The sequence below is a fragment of the Panthera leo genome, chromosome C2, assembly GCF_018350215.1.
Source record: "Panthera leo isolate Ple1 chromosome C2, P.leo_Ple1_pat1.1, whole genome shotgun sequence".
Taxonomy (NCBI): Eukaryota; Metazoa; Chordata; class Mammalia; order Carnivora; family Felidae; genus Panthera; species Panthera leo.
The window spans coordinates 88,921,834-88,938,747 of NC_056687.1; positions in this window are offsets into that span (position 1 = coordinate 88,921,834).

A 16,914-nucleotide genomic window follows, 5' to 3' on the forward strand; every position below is an offset into this window, starting at 1 on the left:
TCTGGTCTAGATGGGACAAAGATTGTGAAGAAAGAAATAGTGAGAAACAAGGTTGGAGAGGGGAGAAAGATGCTGAATTGTCTCTGGAATTCTGCCTAACAACAATGGGAAGGCACAAGATCACAGTTGAATTCCAGTAAATACCCAGGCTGCAGTGCAGACACTAGGTCAGAATGACCTGTCCTAGAAATTCAGAGGATAAATTAAGATTGTGGGAATGGGGATGGAAGGAAGCAGACAGAACTGACATCTAGGGAGTAGAAATGGCAATCCTTAATCCTTGCTGATTGCTTGAATGTAGCAAGAGGGAAGTCAAAAGGAGCCAAACCTGACTCCCTGGTTTCTGTTTTGGTCATCTGAGTAAAAAGACATGCCATTCATTCATAAACATGGGAAACACACCGGGAGGGGTGAGCTTGAGGCAGAAATCCAGGTTTACATTTGTGCTAACAGGATGCCTAGGGAGGGAGAGTTTTAAAATAATTACACCAGCCTTTTACCATCTGGAAAGAGAAAGTCTCCTTGGGGGAAGATGTTGTTGTTGTTCTTGGAAGAGCAGCCGGCCTGTTTTGTAAAAATTAAAGTTAAAAAGTACCCCCTTGCTTTGAGGAAAAACTTCCCCTCCCGAAGCTTGGGAAGGGAAAGCAGTCCCTTCCCTTAGTACGTGAAAAGATAAACCAGTTTGCTTAAAGAGCCCAGATAACTTCTGAGAGAAAATTATTTAAAAGTACAGACACCACTGGGTAAGGACTAGGGGCCACAGCCAAGCCTAGTGTCAAGACAAAACCCCCGAGATTCTCAGGAAAGAACTCACAGGAACAGGGTCTTCTGTCCTATTTCCCTCCATCCTGTGGGAGACAGCCAACTCCTGCACAGGGTTATGCAGAAGTTGGAAATCATTCCTTCCTGTCCTGAGTGTTGGGGAGTAGTATCTGTGCATGTGGGCTGGAACCCCAAAGTCCAAGACATATTCACTGAGGCTCTGGTAGGGGTCATGCAGAGAACCCAGCACAGGGAAGAGCTAAACATCATTGGGATAGGGCAGGGCCAGCTTTCAACAGTGAAACCATGCAGTAATAAAAGCAATGGCAAGAAAAAATCCCTATGGACATCAGAGATTGACTCTCTTTGGTCAAAGTTAATTTTGGAACATTCTGGAAAAATCAGAGTTGGCAAGAAGTCCGAGAGAAATGGATTAGAATCTCTGTTCATAAAGGCAGATGGACATTTGAGCTACTAAGTGGAAAACTAAGAGATCTGACTCCATATGCATTAAAAACTAGTGAACTAGGGCCTGCTGCTTACACATTGTTATGTTTAACATAATTGATACACTTTTCAAGCAATATTTCAAACCTATAGAAGAGAAAGAAATCTATGCTATACACTGATATATGGCTATGTGATTTTTCAAAGCACTTTTGTAAATGTGGGAAGCTTTTCTTGCCGGTTCATCTTCTTGTCTTCTTTATTCTGGCTATAAAACTGCTTTCTTTTTTTCCTGTAAGGGACCCATTCCATGTGGTTTACATCGGGCCAATCCTGCTCAGAGGGCTGACATTTGTTTGAGGAATGGATAGATATGTGGTCCAAATCAGTAAGACTCTTTTATTTTTTTTAATGTTTATTTATTTTTTGAGAGAAAGAGACAGAGCGTGAAGGAGAGAGGGACAGAGAGAGGGAGACACAGAATCGGAAGCAGGCTCCAGGCTTTGAGCTGTCAGCACAGAGCCCGATGCGGGGCTCAAACTCGCGAACCGTGAGATCATGACCTGAGCTAAAGTTGGACGCTCAACCGACTGAGCCACCCAGGCGCCCCCATATCAGTAAGACTCTTCCCCACCACTCTCCTGAGTGTAGGAAAGAAGCTCTTTCTCTGGGATGACCTAAAATGAAGTTAATGCTTAAAACCTGCTACATAATGTGGGAGCCTATGAACATTTTTAGGTTGAAAAATGCTATCATTTATGCCCCAAAAGATTGAAAAATACAGCATAAGAGATCACGTTTTGAAGGGAAGAGCACTGGGTTGCAAGACTTTGTTAATTTCCCCATGTTCCCTGAGGGGGTGTGGTCCTATCATGTGAAGGAAGGGGGAAATAGCATCTGTCCCTTCTTTCCAGATCCTTCTTCAGGGGTGGCACCTTTTCCCCTGAGAATCAGGCCAACTGGGAAGCCCGAGCTCCTGCTGGAAGCAGAGTTTCTGTTCTCAAGTTTGGAAAAGAAAAGTAGAACTCAGAGTAAATGACACCAGTAAAAAGGGCACATTTCTTGGCAGAAAAGGACAATGTAGCAAATGAGTTTGCCTAGTTTCTGATTTGATTATGGAGATTTTTTCTCTTTTTGTTCAGGTTTCCTATGTATATTAATGGGTTAATACCTATTAAATAAGTGAAAATCTGCTTTACCCAAGTATGTTTTACTGTAAAAGCCAAAAGCCACATATTTCACAAAAGGATACAGATTCATGGTGCTGACCCTGTGTCCAAGTGTAGAGCCTCAAACAAAAAATAACCCTTTACCATAGAAATGCAGGCTGAACTTGTTGGGATGAGCACTGGGTGTTGTATGGAAGCCAATCTGACAATAAATTATATTTTTTAAAAAAGAAACCCAGGCTGAAATCTGATTACCAGATTTGCTCTTTTTCTTGTGTTAGCTGCAACAGAACACAGACATTATGCGCATACACACCCATAAGTGTGTGCAGGTGCAGGATGTGTACTATATAAATTTTCATATATTTGTATATATGAATGTCTTTGCACATACATCATGTATATAGTGAATTAATACATATATTATTTACCTGTTAAGAGCATCAGACAAACAAGAATCAGCTAGTCTATATAATTCCTAGCTGGCTTATTTTCTTGCTGCAAACTATCCAGTGTTCCAGGTTTGCTAACAAGTAGCAAATTAGCTCTTAGATTTTGTCTCCGTTTTTTTTTTTTTTTTTTTTTTTCCATTTTTCTACCTGAGCAGGTAGAAGTGAGCTGTAAAGTAGTCAGAGGAAAAAAACAATAAAGAGCATGGATAATCCATACACTGGGTAATCTCTGTCTTTGTAATTAATTTAATTTCCCATATTTATATAGCAATCAATAAAGAAATGCAAATGATATACAGATTATATTATTCCCCAAGTTCAGATGCTATACTTACTCATCCACAGTCCCTTAACTGAATGCCTTATACATGGTAGGCATTTAATAAGTATTCAATTACATTTTATAAATAATATGACCAATCTTACCCCTTTGTAAGTAACTTGAGTATATCAGTTGATACGACAGCTACATGGCTAACTAGGTCTTCCTCTCCCCCTCCCTCATCTTCCAGCATCCCTATTGTCAGCAAGAATTAGATCTAAGATGGTCCTACTCATTTGTAACCCTGAGGCCTTGTGTCTCAATGATGCTTAAAATAGCATGGATAATGGAACAAGTGTGCCTGTGATTGGTCACTGACAGAGGCATTTTTGCATGCTCAATAAGCAAACAGAGGCAACCCCTTGGAATCTACATCCATTGCTATGGTGGCTAAATTGTGTTCACATCCAGCAAAATTGGAGTTAATTTTATTTAGTAGAAATAGGCTAAAACTAGCGTCCCAAGTTAGAATAGTTCTGCAATTTTACCATCCCATAGTGATCATGAAAAAATACTGTTCGTGAGTTTTCCTCTTTCATTTGGTTAAAACCCCCTCCTCCATATAAAATTAGATTCTATACTGATAGTATAATTACTGTATAATAGAGTTTGCTCAACTACTCAACACAAAATGCTTTGCTTTCATAGCATTTTAATATGAGCAGCATAATGGGCACCAGCTTGAAAATCAGCATGCAGAGAAGGAATCTAGGACCCCAAATGAGCCCAAGTTTGTAAAATTTGATTCAGCTGTTCAACAAACTAGTTAATTCTAACCGACTTGACATTTAGATATCAAAATTTTCTGTTCATCATCGCGTGTTTTGGTTAAAAAGAAAACGGTCTGGCTTCACTCACACCATAATATGGACACCTGCCCTGTAGGGCGTCAGGGCTTACCATGAGTCCACCTCATTGCTTCATATGCAGCAGGGGGACCTTATCTGCTCCACAGTTCATGGCTCTGAAGCACTGATATTAAGAAGCCAGACGCTCCCCATGATGCATCAGTTTTAAATTAAATTAGACTTTTCTATTTCTTCCACTAAATACTGCTTTTATGGACTTAATGGCTCTGTGTTGTACACCATACACTAAAAGCGTTTACTCCTTTGGGGATAAGAGATTAACACAAGTAATATAGTGAAACCCCTTATTTACATAATTGCAATTTTCCTTTTGCCATAATAAAGGCTTTTTTGACCTTTTAAAAGTCCAATATTGCCAGAGTTAGCATAGTTCACACTGCATGCCACTTCATTCACTAATTTCTCTGAAATAACTAGTAAATGTTCCTATTGTTTGCTAAGAAACAACTAAAGGGCAACCAGTTTCTTTTACATACGTCCAATGATGCTAGAAAAGAGCCCCACGATGGCCTTTCTTCACTCGTTTTCCATAACGGTAACAACTTTAGAAGTCTCATTAGGTAACTTAAAATTAGGACATGAACTGAAGGAAACAATAGGACATCACAGGGCTTGGGCCATACTGCAGAAAACAACCCACTATATGCATTCAATTTTTTTAAAAACACGTATTGATCTGGCTGAAAAGAAACATAGCTGCTGGGCTCATGCCATGCCTCCAGCCTGAAGGCACAATTCACAATGCCCCTGATGGCACTTCTCTAAAAAAGGGATACTCAAAAAAAGAGGAAAGAAAGAAAGAAAGAAAGAAAGAAAGAAAGAAAGAAAGAAAGACTCCTAGGTCACCACCTTCCAAAATGTTTTCTAAAGTCCAAAGGACACTAAACTCCCGGAAATATATTTCAATATCCATTATTTAAGAATTTTTGCCCCTGAAAATTCCATGTAATTATTTTTGTTGGATGCTTTAAAGATGTTTTAAATTATAAACATACACATAAACATAAATGTTTTATTAATTGCACTGACTCGAAGCAATAAGAAACATCCTAGACAGTTTAAGAATTTCCCTGTATTGGTATTCTATGTTTGCAGCATTTCTCTTGCCCTTGCTCCTAAAAGAAATGGAAGGCGTTTATTGTAAACACTGTAAGTGTGGAACACAGCGATTCTCACCAAGCACCCCCTATACACACACTCTTTGAAGCCCCGTCTAAAATTAGGTGGGATATAACTGGTTCTGGCCAATGGGTTGCAAGAGGAAGTGGCATGTGCCCTTATGGGCTGAGGCAATGAAAAGCCTTTGTACAGCTCGCTGGTCTCCTCCCTGCCATGGTAACCAAAGGGGATGGATTGTTCCAGAAAGTGTAGTTGTAGATGCTGAAGCCCATGGTAGCTAGGTTTTATGAGTGACTAACAAACTCTCCTCACCCACCACCTACAAAGGTCAGGAAGAAAGAGAATTTCTTTTACATGTTTTTCATGCTTATTTATTTTTGAGAGAGAGAGAGACATTTACAGAGCATGAGTGGGGGAGGGGCTGAGAGAGAGGAAGACACAGAAACCAAAGCAGGCTCCAGGTTCTGAGCTGTCAGCACAGAGCCCAACGTGGGGCTCGACTCACTCCTGACTAGTAAGGCGGACACTTAACTGACTGAGCCACCCAGGGCCCCAGAAAACCAAATTTTTTTTTGACCAAAATATACTTAGCCTAGCCCAGTTAAAGCAATAATCCTACAGCTTTGCAGGGACAAACACGCTGTCCTTGACTAGACTTTAACCAGCTCCCCTAAGTACTCAACCTTGGTGTCCATCCTCATGGGGCCTGTATCACCCAGTTTTATTAAGAATTCTCCTAAGTCAGTTTAGAGAGAATGCCCCACCCTCAATATCTGAACACCCTCCATACCTGATCACATTCCTCATCCCCCACTCTTCCCCAAGTGCTATCTGGTCACCCTGGCCTGCCTCCTCAAGAATCCTGTTAGATCTGTTTAACAGATAACCCCCAGCCTCCCCTCCCTATGCTTCTCTTAGTAATTTTCCATCCAGCGACACCACCCTGCTCCGTGGCTATAAATCCCCACTTGTCCACACTGTATCTGGAATTGAGCCCAGTTCTAGAGCGAGGTCTCTTTTCAGTTTCTGAATAAAATTTGTTTTGACCATTTTACTGTCAAGCTCTGGTTTTTCTTTAACAGTAGTGATTCCTTATACTGTCTCTGTCCATCCATTCATGCCACCTGGTTTCACTCACAACTTCTAGATCAATACATAAGCACAACACCCTGGGAATTCTGTAAAGGAGAGTTTTTATGAACCTCTCTGTTCTCCCAAATTTGTTTATCAACACTAAATCAAATATAGAATCCCAAGATTAAGAAAAGATTGAAGAAAAATGTTGCTTGAAATTGATTTCTGGGGAAAAAGTCTACTAGTTTTTATCCTTAATATTCTATGGATCGTTCTAAACCGCCAATCTTAATGTGTAACACTACACCTGCACATTAATGATTAATTATTACTTTATTAGGAGCATACGTATGTTCATCATTGACACACTTACTACTAAGTGTGGAGGTTTGATTGATTTAAGAGATTAAGGGATAATTTTGTTTCCAAAACTCAATCTTCCATGGAGGTATCTGCGTCTTTGGACACTCTATAGGTGCTTCCTGTCACTGTATTTTGATGGATGAACACTCTATTCAGAACTCAAACTGTCTTCCATTTGTTCATAAAAGCTGGAAATGCAGAGAGAATTTGCTGAAAGAGCCACAGAAGAGTAAATTCCAGACAAATGTAAGACAATATGACAGAGGAGCATTTGGGCCAAAATAAAGCAAGCAAATTCAACAGTTCTAAAAAAGACTTTTTTTTTTTTTTTTTTTTGGTCAAATAGTATATTCAGATGTAGATTCAAACTGCAAGCCTGCTGGTTCACTGTCAGCAAAAAATGCTAAATAGGGGCTAACTTGTCTTCCTGGAGAGTGAGGAGCACAGTCAAACTGAAAAACCACCTGAAGTTTGAACCACAAACCAATTTAGATCAAGCTGAGCAAACAGACAGGTCTGCTGGCCAATTCAAAACCAAGTTATTTTTTTAAAAAGTATATAAGCACAAAGAAAAAAAAAAAAAACTTTACATAAGGAAAAACCCACAGAACAATTTTAGGGACTAATAACATACTTCCCATTCAGATCCAACCCGGAGTGCGGCCTGGGGCGGTCCCCACTGTGCCTCCCAGCCCCCTATCTTCGTTTTGTGCTGATAAAATCAGAATAAAATGAAAGTCAAGGGCAGCCGGAGGACTGTGGGGGCTAGGGAGGAGGGGCAGTTCCACCCACTTGGCCCAAGTTAAAATGGAGGCTGTTACCGCTGAGAGCAGATTCGCACTTTTTTTTTTTAAGCACCAGCTGAGCCTCTCTCTCAATTGCCCTCCACATGAGTCACCAGACAGCCACTGGGTGTGAGATTCTGGCAGCGGTAGCTCTTATCTCTGACACTCCTTCCTCCTCCCGCTCCTCCTCCTCAATCCTGACTTTCTTTGGTAATGGAGGAAAAACACTTTGAAATTCCTTTATCGGTCTTGGAAATGGTTTACAAACGATTCTTTCTGAAGGGGCTAGGAGTGTTTGCAAAGGTCAGTTTGGTCTTGTGAGATTTTAAAAGGCTATTAAACACATTTGCTGGGTACCCAATACCTGTGTGTGAGGAGTGATTTCACTGAAGAATTTTGGGAGGGGCCTGTTTTAGGTACTGTCATCCCATATTTATTGAAAGAGAGAAGTTACACGGCATGCATGAACACGACAGTGGTATTTCTTCAAAAATTATCTTTTTGAGATTATTACCAGCTATCGACAATGTCTAAATTTCTACTGGAAATACATTATACTATATACATAAGAACAAGATAACGTGTTCGCTTTTTTGATGGCACAACTGCTATAAAGCTAATTCCGTATTTCCCTTTCCCTGCAGTTACCATGACTCATTAGATTCAGGTGAGTTTGATAAATTTGGGGGAGGATGTGCCTTGGATGCCTGCAAATGCAGTGATATGTCTGGATCCAAATGTCCTTATCTATAGAAAGAGAGAACTGAACTCCCAGTACCTTTAGTTCTGAAAGCCTACAATTAGCAATGGCTGTGCCACAAAAACAAGGTGATTCAGTAGGGTTTAAAAAAAAAATCACTGAAATTGGATTATTTTGGCAAGCAAAGGCAAGCCTTCCACTGACCACCCAAAAGGATCATTTTACAAATACTCATTTAAGTGACTAAAGAACAGTGATGCAGATCTTTTCTCCTTAAATCAGATTGGAAGTTCCTTGAAGCTAGAACCAATGTCTTTAACTAAGATTGATATTTCCCAGGGGCACCTGGGTGTCTCAGCTGGTTGAGGACAGACTCTTGATTTTGGCTCAGGTCATGATCTCGCGGTTCCTGAGTTCGAGCCCTACATCAGGCTCTGCACCGTCAGTGCTTGGGATTTTCTCTCTCCCTCTCTCTCTCAAAATAAATGAATAAACTTAAAAAAAAAAAAAAAGATTGATATTTCCCAGAACAAAATCAGGAGGCATCTCTCATACTGCTGGACAAATGACCTATCTACGAAAGAAGTTATTATATCCATTAAAAAGAGCTCCCAGCCCATGGACCGCTTTTCATTGCAATTTCTGCCATCCACAGGTTCAATGGAAGAGGCTTCCAGGGACAGACAACGAATAACAATCGGCAGGAAAAGGTCCAAGAGCATTTTAATAGACAACTTTATAAGGATCCTAAAACCTTGGCACTGGCCCTTTTTTGCCAGCAATATTTCCACAAGAAAACGCTCCCTCCCTGGTAGTCTTTATAGAACACGTGGGTTGAGCACCCGAGGATTGAGCTGGGGGTTGCTGAGCCACGTTGCTTGATCTTTGCACGGAGACCCTTCCCCAGCGAAGCCTGGTGCCAGATGAGCACTGGTCTTGAGGAGACGGGCTGGCTCATCGTTGTAAGGCAGTTCTGGGCCCAGAGCCGTAGCACTCTAGGGAGGCCACAGGCACAGTCTGAGTCCGCAATTCTGTTTTGCCAGAACCAAAGGGGAACAGTGGGAACTGGCTTGGCTGCTTTTCCAGATGCTTTTGACCAAGCAGGATACATTAAAAAAAAAAAAAAAAAATCTGGCTTGACAAATGCAACAAAGAGAGAAATAGGTTCTATTTGCCTTTTAATTTTAGCTGGGATGTGGTATACTGGTTATTTAAAAGAAAAAAAAAAAGGAAGAAAAAAAACACTATTAACATAGCTTTTCTGCTTCTTTGTTGTAGGCTAGCAGCTTCATCTAGTCAAGAGTCTAAGACTGGCTGTTAGAAGCCTTGGGTTTTTGTCCCCAGTGACCATCATCTCCTGATCCTGACACATGATTTTTCAGCCCTTCACTGTGTGTTTCTATGCCATCATATTAAATTCCTGTCCTCCTCTGCCTCAGAAGGATGTTGTGAGGACAAACGAAATGGCTCCATCTTACCTCCTTCCCTATTTTTCTGGCACTCTGTGCAAGGACCACACCAAATTCTGCACTAGCAAACAATAGGGTTGTGCCAGAAATGGAAGGAGCCAGAATGGAGCCCGGTAGAAGCCCTATAGGACACCGAGGCAGAGATCCAGCCAGAACTATAACACTCAACTGGTCACAAACTCAGACATCAAGGTTATATCCCACCCCCCAAAATACACACTTATGTGCTCATGTGACCCTCTCCGAGTCCCTCCAGACTTAGCTGTTTCATCACTGGTTGAACTCTCAGGTGCAAAATTATAGAGATTTATGTCTGAGATTTTCTTCCTTTTACCAAGGAACAGTCTTTGCTAGCCCTTGAGGCCCTCTTTCGTCATCCAAAGTCCTGGTAGTGAAGGAACTAATCACTTTACCTCACTTGGGTCCAGCTAAGGTATTTTTGCAGCCCTTCGTGGTTTTGACACATCCAACAGAGCTTAGGCAGCCAGGCAACAGGAATGAATTCCTCAAGGGGCCTGAACAAGCAGGGCCCTCCTTCCCTTACGCCCAGGCCCTGCCCTCCCCTCTTCCCGGATGCACTCATCCCCTGAAGAGGTCCCAGAGGCTTCTCCACCGCGGACACCCAGGGGGGGAATCAAATAGAAGGGGCAAGACAGAGAGCGATGCTGTTCTTTGCCAGTGTTAATTGTGAGCCAGTTATCTGATCTGCTGTGCCTTGCTCTTTCTGGAAAGGTTTGCATAATTTGGCAATAGAATTCCAAGATTCTCATTTCTTGTAAATTGTGCCTTTGCCAATTGCTTTTGTCAGGACTCCCCATTTCACCTCATGTCTCTGCTCTCTACTTTTGTAAATGCACTGATCTGTGAAAATGAATTAAACAGATTAAAAAGCAGCTTTTCTTATTCACCGGAATAAAAATGGCAAATGCAGACAGGGCACATCCTTGTATGTAGCTCCATGAAAAAAAAATTACTTCAGACAAGAGGGTGGCCTGCCTCTCTCTGTGGAACCAAACCCAGAAAATGCTCTGTGATTCAAGCTGCTCCTGTAATCTAGAGTGATGTTCTACTTAATGACAGCCCACGATGATAATCCAATTATTAGGCTTTCACCAAACCCATACTATAATGGCATCATATATTCTTATAATTAAAGTTGATCTTCATAAAAGCTATTCCCCTTTTTAGAGAGAGATGTTTATAATGTTAAATAACTCTCATCTTATAGACATCTCTCAGTTCACAAATTTGTGGAGCAAATACCCTTAGAAGGAGAAAGTATACAGATGCACGTTATTCACAACAAAAGAAGATTCTAGGGACCATTTTGACCCTCTGTACTGGACCCCAGGTCCAAGCTAAAAGCAGTGTTGGAGGGCCAGGCTCTGAGCGTCCCAAAGCATCATCATGGCACATCATGGGGGTTGAAGGATTTGAACACCCTGTAAGTTTCAGACAAGCAATAGCACAGAGGACCCCCAAAACTGCCCCCCTGCACACTCCAGTGAGCATCTATCACATTGCAGGCCTCGCCTGTTTAACCATCTCTGGAGATGGGAAGTACATCGTGTGCATACATACTAAACCAGTGGCCCAAAATGCCTTTGTTAAAGAGTTCACACTTCCGTTGTCTTGTTTCTTTGATTAAGGCTGTCTGAGTAGAGGAAGCAAAGAGAGGAGAGAGGAAGCACACTTAGTTACCCAAGCAATGCGCCACCCTCACCACCACTTGCAAGCTCTGGTTCTTAATTCAAAATGAAGGGTGCAGGGTTTGGTAAACAGTTTCCCCATCTCTGTGCTAGGTACCCCCATGATCCGCAGCAAGGGTTGTCGTGAAGAATAAATAAGATAAAGCGTGAAAGTTTCATGGTTTTGTACACATAGAACAGTAAGTGCTCATTTAAGAGTAGGTATTACCATGGTGATTAGTAGTGTTCTTTTCTCAAATGGGTTTAGACAAATAGAAGATGAACCCAGCAGCCTCACACCAAGGAGCAAGTAAAAGTCTTATGACTGGGTAAGAGCAGAGCCAAAGCAAGTCGTATCACAAGGCAGCAGCCCTTCAAAGACTCAGCACAGCACTCCAGAAGAATGGCAGTGACATTACCCATAGATTCCTTTGCATTTGTTTGCCATTGTAGACTCTTCCCAGAACACTCAGATCTGTTTGCAATGTTTCTCATTTGGGGTCAGACGAATTATTGTGTGGGGCTGTCCTGTGCATTGCAGGACATTGAGCATCCCCTGACTCCCCCTCCCACTAATACCAGTAACACCACAGGGTTGTTGTAACAACCTAAATAACACTCCCCACATTGCCAGTTGCTGCACCAAAGACAGAACTGCCCTGCTTGAGACTTCTCGGTCTTTGCTCGGTAGAACAAATTTCATTATGTCCAGTTTACACTGGGGGAAACTGAGGCATAGAAAGTGATTGACCACATTAATCAGAACACAGACAGTAGAAACATAGGAAATGGCATAATGCATGTCACAAACGCTGATCAGGTGGGACAGGGGAAGTTAACTATATACAGTCTCTCCCCCACCCCCTGTAGACATTCACCCAGTGAAAATCAGTCCTAGTGAGTTACTGATAATAGGGCTGTATTTTATTCCTCAGGGTTGAAGACAGAAAAAGGTCAAAAGTACTGAAAAGCACTTAGATTTTCTTTTGGAGTACCTGGCTATAACAATGGGAGGTATGGGGGGCTACAGGGGAGGACAGCATAGGGAAGGAGAAATCACAACTCGAAAGCCTACATATAAGAAAGCAAATCCCTGAAGTGACCCTACACCCATTTGCTCCTCAGGGTTTGAATACTTTGCCCATTCATCTGTTAGCAATAGGTCACAAAAGGACATCTACCGACCAGCATCCAGTTACAGCATTTGTAACTTGTAATTCTCTTTAAGTGATATAAACATCCTATTTCCTTTCAGCCTCTCATTCTGTCACGTGGTATTATGGCATTTAGAGGCCTTTTTTTTATTGGAAAGTATTTTCCACTGTTTTATTGAAGTCAGTGAGAGAGTACAACTCTATATAATGAAATTTATTATGCAGCCAACTCTTCAGGAACAGGTTTATTTTAAATAGGGAGAGATACCTGTGTTCGGTTGTGTTCCTTCAATTTTGTGTAAAACAGAGTAAATGGTGGTGGTGCATGTGCCTGTACAGAGAGCACAGCTGGTTTGGTCCAGTGGCTTTATTTTGAATCTCTGAATACATTTTCTCGCTTGAAAGGAAACTGTGGCTTCTGCTGTGCAACGAGCTCAGACTTTGTTTTTTGGAAGTCTTCAGAGCTGAAAGCCAAGTTTGACCTGAAGGGCTCTGAGCCTTGATTCCTTCCTGCATGCCTGGGACTCTAAGTACTAAGGAACACCTGAGTTCTTGCTAAGAGAAACAGAGGCTTCTGAATTCCTTCATGTGCCAGAGAAGGTTCAACTTCCACGCAAGCTCATCTATTATTTGGCTGACTTTTCTTCCCATTTGTCCCATCTAGCTGTTATTTTCATTGCTTGGTGAAAAAAAAAAATAGAAGTATCCGAATTTGGAAATGTAAAGCTAGGATCACAGAAAACATTCAGGATGATTTCAGCAAATCTAACACACACACACACACACACAGTGACAATGGAGACAGAGAGGTAGGGGAAGGGCAGGTGGTGGTAAGGTTTGCATTTAATTCTGAAACACAAAAAAAGTGTCAAAGTCACATGCCTGGTTTTCAAGTCAAACATTTCTGGAACACCAGCTAGCCATGGGCCAACCACTGGGTGAGTTGTGAAGGGAGAGTTGGAGAGGACAGGGAAGATCAGAGGCAACCAACACCAGTCCTTGGACTGTGTAAGTCCTTCCTGTGTAAGTGTGGAAAGGGCCACGGACAGTTCTCACACTTCTCCAGGCCTCCAGGAGCCTGCTGTCTGGCTGGAGGATAAGAGACAAGGAAGTAGGAGGGGAAACACCTCACAGACAGCAAGAATTAACAGTAGGTCAGAGGAAGGAGAGATTCCTCAATAGTTGTTTAGGACATCTGATCTTCAGCAGCCCTCAGCACCTCCTACTATCTAATGACAAAGGAGCCAAATGACTTTTTTAGTGTGAACGTGTAACACTTTATTACAGAACATCCTCTTTTAGAAGTATTCATTAATTTGTCAGCAGTTTCAGGGCTCCTATCATGCTAGCCAGTGGAGAAATACAGATATATTTGGTTGGGACCATGCACTCAGGTTACTTGTTGACTTTATAAATGGAATATTGTTCCTATTCCTCATTCCCACCTTATAGAAGGAATAACCTTCTGTGTACTTTGCCACATGACCTAACAGGAATATGGCATCAGAGAAAGTGGAGTGCATTTATCAACTCCAGTGATGTTGGATTTGGCCACATGACTTACTTAAGCCAATAGAATGTTAGTGCAATTGATGTGAGCCAAGGCTTTAAGTGTATTTGCACAATTTGCCTTGGCTTATGTTTGCCACTTCTGTAAGAAAAAATTGCTCTACGAACCATTGTTTCAAGGATAATGACAAGGCATATGGAAGAGATTTGTATTCAGTTCTCAAACTAGAGTCCTCCTGAGGCCAGCCCTTATCAATCAAATCATAGCAAACCTGCTGAACAAAAAAGATAAGTGTCTGTGGCTGTAAGCCATTAAATTTGGGGGGATGTTTGTTTTATAGCATTATGGCAGCAATAACTTATTTTTAACTTATTTTAAGTAGGCTTCACACCCCATGCAGAGCCCAATGTGGGGCCTAAACTCACAACCCTGAGATCAAGACCTGAGCTAAGATCAAGAGTTGGGCACTTCATGGATGGAGCCACTCAGGCGCCAATGCAGCAATAACATATTCATACCCCAACCAATAGTATGATGGTGACTCACCCTCAACTATGATGCATGCATATAGGGTGACCAATCCTCCTGGTTTTCCTAGGACTATCTCTGTCTTAAAACTGGAAAATCCTGCATCCCAGACAAACTGGGACAGCCAGTCATCCTAGTGTCTCCCACCTCCGATTTCTGAATCACTTCAACATCCAAGGTCCTCATTCTGCCACTGACTTTTCTTGCTGGCCCAGACCCAGACCCACCACTTCTGCAGCATCCCCCTGAGTCTGCCTTCTCTGAACAATTTCCCAAATGCTAGACCCATGTCTCTTCTGTTTCTCTGCAAATCTCACCTAGCTCCAATAGCTGCTAACTGCTGATAAGATTTATTTATTACAAGTTAATAGTGAGGTGTTATTCCAAAAGATGTTCCTTTTTTAAAGACTCATGGAGTGGCAACGCCTTAACCCAGGGTTGGCACATATGGGTGCTACTCCTCTCCTCATCCTGCATCCATGGCAGACATCAGTAATCAGTTATGATCCTCTTTCCCATTAAGCCTAGGTGCACATTCAAAACACTGCCCAACACTGTGCTTTCAGTAACCACTTCAAATATATTAGAGTTGGAATAGAAAATGAATCCCGTATGTCAACCCTGCCTTAGGCCAGAAAAAAAATTTAACTCTAGTGGTGAGAATTTCACCTGACACTACTTGTGAGGTGAGGGGCAGGCAGAGTGCAAACAGTAAACAGAGAATCGAGTGGCCAGGAATCCATTTTGTGACGCTGATCAAGTTACTGCAATTTCCCCGGCCTCGGCTTCTTCATTTGTTTCAAAAGAGGGCACAGGAATTTCATTAATTTCATGGCCTTTAGGCTAAGATGTTTCTCTCTGAAATATTATGACTTTAAAGAATTTCTCTGGCATCTTCCAGTTCTTCAGGATTGTGGTTCTATGAACCCATAACAGAGGGTTTCCTTTAGAAACAAGAGATCAAAAATAGCTGTGCTGACAGGATCCAGTGAGACCATGGCTTTTAAAATATTTTGTTTGTTGTAATATATTTTAGAAAACAGAAGGGAAATGATTTATTATTTATCATTATCATCTCATACTCCATCCTCTTCTTCATCTTAGAGCTAGGGCAGCATGACCTCTGTTGGGGGCAAGGACAGGGAGAAGCTCATAAAGATGATTTTCCTCACTGGGTGTTGTATGGAAACCAATTTGACAATAAATTTCATATATTTAAAAAAAAAGCATCACTGAAAAAAAAAAATGATTCTGTTGCCCCAAGAAATCAACAATGAAAAAATTGGGAAGTCATCACGTTAAGTTGTTGGAATCATAAAATAAGTTTGAATGTAAAAAGGATGTGAGAACTTGACAAATACCTGAAGCACTTTAAACTTCCATGTATGCATCTCAAATATTGGAGAAACACGTATACCTCCTTTCTAATAAGGCCTAAATGAATGAGGAGGGGAATTAATTATGCTGTAGCGGGGATTCACTATAACTTACTTAAAACATTTAACCTGATGCCTGTCACATTACAAGTGGTTTGCAAATGGCTGTGGCCATTGATATTATCAAAGTTATAAGCTTGTCAGTTGCCTTATAAACTATCTGAAGGAAGATCCTGATCTCTAGGAAAACACCCCGGCCTCTAGGAAAAGGGCAGGCAAGGAGGTTTGTCCTGACCTCGGAGCACTGGAAATGGGCACCCTTGTAAAAAGGATTAGCCATTAGGCCTTCCTGGCCTGGATTAGTATCAGCTAATCCACCTCACTCAGAAACCTTACTGTCATTGCCCCTTATCCTATCCTGATGCCTTGCCGCTGGGAGGAATAATTTGTAGCGGGAACCCAGGGGGCCTGCCCATGGCTAACACAGCTATGCCTGGTGACAGAGGGGCAGGGTGACAAAGTCCAGCTCAGTGATCCAACTGACTCCAAGGACTTGAACAATGTGAGTGATCTTGCCCCTGGGAGGTCCCTGCAACAGGATGACCACACCCCTTCCAAGCAGGTATCTCTCAGGACAGCTCTGTAAATTTCATTTACAGGACATTCTGGGAAAAAACGTGATATGGATGGAAAATCTTAGTATTGCCATGAACTAGGGTCAGAGAAGAGGACTGACCACAAAGGAGAGGAGGGGACTTTTGGGGGTGATGGAAATTGTTATGGATTGGACTGTTCCTGCAAATATGTTAAAGCCATCACCCCCCATACTTCAGAATAGGACTGTAATTTGAAGACAGAGCCTTTAAAAGTGTGATTATATTAAAATGAGACCAATAGGGTGGGTGTCAATCCAATATGACTGGTGTCCTCTTAAGCACCAGAAATTTGGACATCTGAGACACCACAGGACACCCACCCAGAGGATAGATCATGTGAGGACACAGTGAGAAAGCACCATCTGCAAAAGGACTCCGAAGAAACCCAAGTTGCCAACACCTGGATCTTGGACTTCCAGCTCTAGAGCCGGGAGAAAATTCCTGTTGTTTAAGTCACCTAGTATTTTGTAA